Genomic DNA, 4689 nt, shown 5'->3' with positions numbered 1-4689 from the left:
AAACGGGGGAAGGCCCTGAAAGTATTGGCGAGGCCATGGCTTACCAGAAAGTTGACACTCAAGGCAAGATATTACGGTTTTTCATAAACTGCCTAATAAGAGAACAAGATAGGCCTGGTGTAGACCAGGAAGAAATGAAAGCACTCAATAAATGGGGTCAGAATATAGCCGATGGAAAACATGATAAACAGAGTAGCATAGAAAATATGTATCGAAGGATTCGGAAGACAGTAGAACAGATACACGAAAGAAGACAGTCAGCACCAGAAATAGATTCAGATAAGAATTCATTTTCAGAGGAGGAGGAACAGCCAGAAACGGCAACAGGACAATCACAATTACCAGTTAGAGAAATGATAGCATATGTAGGTAAGGGAAGACCTTATAATAATTCAATGCGTCCGGTACGTCCGGAAAGTAAAAGAATCTTTCAAGCTGCCATGTCAAATCCAAAGACCCCCGAACATCTATTCCAGGCTACCGATAGAATACTTCAAGAACGTATGGGGTATCATGTACTCAATTCCATGGATGAACAAGAATTGGCCAGGTCAGCCGTACAATGGACTGACGTTCCTGATAAATATAGTGATGATGGTTTAGTGCAGACCTTTTTAAACCTTTCCCCTGATGAACAGAAATTAGCTGGTATATATATGGTTCAGCATCTCATTACATTATTCAAAGGCCATCATTCTGATCCAGGTCCCTTACCTGATATTTTAATAGAACTACTCTCGCCACAATGGAGAGGTCTAGGTACCGACTTGATTAAAGTAATTCTAGAACATCGACACAGGTATAATACTTTTCTGAATACACGGTTTGTTCCAGCTCCATCTGTAGAAAGAAAAATGTATTACATAGACAGACAGAACCCCTTGCGAGAAGTGCATCCAGTCCAGAATGCTGATAATACCCTTAGACGCGTGTTTGTGTACACGCCCATAACGAAAATGGAACTGTTAGAAATGAAGAAAATAGTGCCCAGTCACGATAAGGACCCAGCAGGTTTCCACCGCCAAATCAAAGACATGTTACTCATGGGGGATTATACCTACCCCGACATTATGAAAATATTAAAAGTGTTAAAGCCTGCCGGTATTTACGAGAAACTCAAAGAAAAAGATTGGGAGGTAGGAGACCAAAAGATTGATTGGGCTGCATTAGAAGACGAAGAAAAGACTCGTACCCCAGGAACAGGGCTTGGGGACAAATCTAAAGCATTACCAGGATTGCTAGTGCAAGTATTGCCACGTTTATTAGCAACTAAAAAGGAGGACTGGGATGCAATCTCAGCCTGTAAACAGAAACCCGATGAAGACACTAGCGATTTTTATTCCCGATTTGAGAAATGTTTTGGTATTAATAGTGGCCTGAAAGCAAGTAGCAAGTCATACCCACATCTTTTCGTAACAAAGCTAGTCGAAAATTCCCTGCCCCAAGTTAAGAGTCGTATACAGAAAGTCGAGAGCACATGGCAAGCAAATACGCCTTCACAAATGTTACAAATGTTACAGTACCACCAGAATAGAATTAGAGAGGAACACGAACACGAACAGAGACGCATGAAAGACACGAAACTGAAAATGTTAGTTGCTCAGTCGGTTTCAGCTGACAGTCAGAAAAAGGGCACGACGCAGTCTAATAATGCAACAGCTCCTGTTAAAGGGACATGCAACTATTGTAAACAGCCAGGTCACTATATAAACGATTGTGCAGTTTTGAAACATAATATACTCACTGGAAAAACTAAAGAGAGACCGCATCCTCCTAGACAGGACCAGGTCCAACAACAAGTACCACAGAATATCCAGCCTATGCAAGCCTCACAACAGACAGTACAGACAGTAGCGGTGCCACAACCCCAACCGATTGCTGCAACTCAACATGCATCACAACAGATGTACCAGTATGCCCAGACTGATTATCCCGATTATCAGCGATACACATGAAACAGCCTAGAGAGGGAAGTTGGCTTGCCTCTTATTGAGGTTCCTGTAGATCAAGAGGGTCCTTATGTACACAGTCAAGTATTAGGGAAGGACAGAAAGTTTTTAATTGATACAGGGGCAAGCCGAACAACGATAAGTCATGACGAGGTCCCAGGGGCACCCCTCTCAGGCTCACAGAATGTTTCCCTTGGTTTTTCAGGCAAGCCTATTATTAATGAAGTATCGCAACCACTTCCCCTTGCAGTTGGTCCATTGACACGTACTACAGATTTACTGCTCACAAAGTCATGTCCAGAAAACTTGTTAGGTATCAAGACTCTGAAAGCTCTAGGAGCTGTTATTTGCTGTTCTCCGGAAGGAGTACGGTTGTTTCTACGTGACTTTAAAGGTCACTATGTGTTGAGAGATATTGATCCCCGATTACAGAATGTACCTGCACATTTATGGGCGCAAGGCCCCACTGATGTAGGTTGTATGCACATTACACCGTATCGAGTCACACTCAAGCCAGGTGTTGTTTTACCACGAATTCGACAATACAAATTACCCCCCGATGCTGTAGTGGCTTTACTGAAAATCATTGAGGAGCTCATTGCACAAGGAGTGGTTGTAGAAACCAACTCGAATTTATGTAATTCTCCTATCATTCCAATTCTTAAACGTACAGATCTCAATGCACCACCAGTTTACCGATTGGTTATTGATTTGCGCGAATTGAATAAATGCATTGTACCGCAGTGGTCCCAGATATCTCATCTCTATTGACAGCTATTGATTCTGAAGCAACGTTCTTTACTGTTATTGATCTTAAGAACGCCTTCTTTAGTGTCCCTATTGATCCGGAAAGCCAATACCTTTTCGGATTCTGTTTAAATGGACGAAGCTTCAAATTTGCACGCGCACCTCAAGGATTCACAGAAAGCCCCAGCATCTATAGCCAAGCACTGAAAAGACAACTCGACAGTATCCACATGCCTGAAAACACTGCCCTACTACAGTATGTCGATGATCTACTGATCACCGCCCGAAGCGAACCTGAATGTGAACTAGCGTCACTGACGGTTTTACATTTCCTGGCTGATAAGGGGCACAAGGTATCCCCTTCGAAGCTGCAATTCTGTGTTCAGCAAGTTGTTTACTTAGGCCACTTGCTGTCCAAATGGGGGAGACAGCTAACGCCCGATCGCATCCAGTTAATTGCAGGTATGTTACCACCCAGGACACAAAAGGAGGTGCGGGCTTTTATAGGCCTCACTTCTTACTGCAGACAATGGATCCCTCAGTATGCATTTCTAGCAAAACCACTCATTCAGTTAACAACTCAGGAGGCAGCGTCTTCGACTGTCCTCCCTTGGACTCAGGAACATACACAAGCTTTTGACGACTTAAAGAAAGCCTTATGTCAAGCACCAGTTTTAGCGACACCATGCTACAGTAAGCCTTTTACACTTTTTGTCACAGAACGTGAAGGTACTGCATTGTCGGTACTCACGCAGGATCAAGCAGGTTCACACAAACCGTGTGCTTACTTCTCTAGTACATTGGATCCAGTAGCCCAGGCTCTGCCTGCATGCTTGAAATCAGTTGCAGCAACAGCTCTAGCAATCAGACAAAGTGATTCAATAGTGTTAGGACATCCATTGACAGTACAAGTTCCACACTCCGTGGAGGTTCTTTTAAATCGAACACAGACTCAACACTTGACTATAGCAAGATTGACAGGTTATGAATTGACATTATTTCAGCCACACATAGAAATCAGACGCTGTAATACATTGAATCCTGCTACACTTTTGCCATTAACTGAAACAGACCCATTGGCACATGATTGCATTGAAGTCATTACTATCACGACGAAACCCAGACAAGACTTGACAGACACTCCAGTACCAGATCCAGACCTGACACTTTACGTGGATGGTTCATGCATGAGAACAAGTACAGGAGAATTAGTGGCCGCCTACGCAGTCACAACAGAAACTGAAGTCATAGAAACAAATTGTATAGACATCTTGTCAGCACAAGCAGCAGAGCACATCGCTCTGACACAAGCCTGTATTCAAGCCAAGAACAAGAGAGTTAACATATACACAGATTCCCGTTATGCATTCGGAGTTGTTCACGACTTCGGTGTCCTCTGGCAAGAGAGAGGTTTTTTGACTTCTCACGGTGCCAAAATTCAACACGGTCCCCTCATTCAAACTCTATTAGATGCAATACATCTGCCTACAGCAATATCCATCATGAAGTGTAAGGCACATACAAAAGTTACAGATACTATTTCCCAGGGTAATGACCTGGCAGACCGAACCGCAAAACATACAGCTCAGAATCAGATTCACGCCACTGACACGACAAAGACAATAGTCGCGACACCGACACATTACATGACAGTCAAGGATCCCGCTCTAGATGTAATTGACATACAGACACATGCTACGCCAGATGAAATCAAGAAATGGATTGAACTAGAAGGGACCCAGACAGATCAAGGGTGGATGACGAAGGGAAAATCTACATGGTTTCTCCCCGACTCTATGGTTCAAGTTATCATTAATACCGTACACAGTCCAGCACATTTAGGAGAAAAAGCCATGTTAGACAGTATTCAACATCTCTGGTTCAATAAACACTTACGAGCAGCAGCCAAACAGAAAGTGCGTACTTGCATGATTTGTTGTCAGTTCAACCCAGGTAAAGGCGTTCCCGTAGAACAAGGTGGTTTTCATCCTCC

Source organism: Lissotriton vulgaris, chromosome 8 (assembly GCF_964263255.1).
Source record: "Lissotriton vulgaris chromosome 8, aLisVul1.2, whole genome shotgun sequence".
NCBI classification, from domain to species: Eukaryota; Metazoa; Chordata; class Amphibia; order Caudata; family Salamandridae; genus Lissotriton; species Lissotriton vulgaris.
This window is presented reverse-complemented; position numbering follows the sequence as displayed.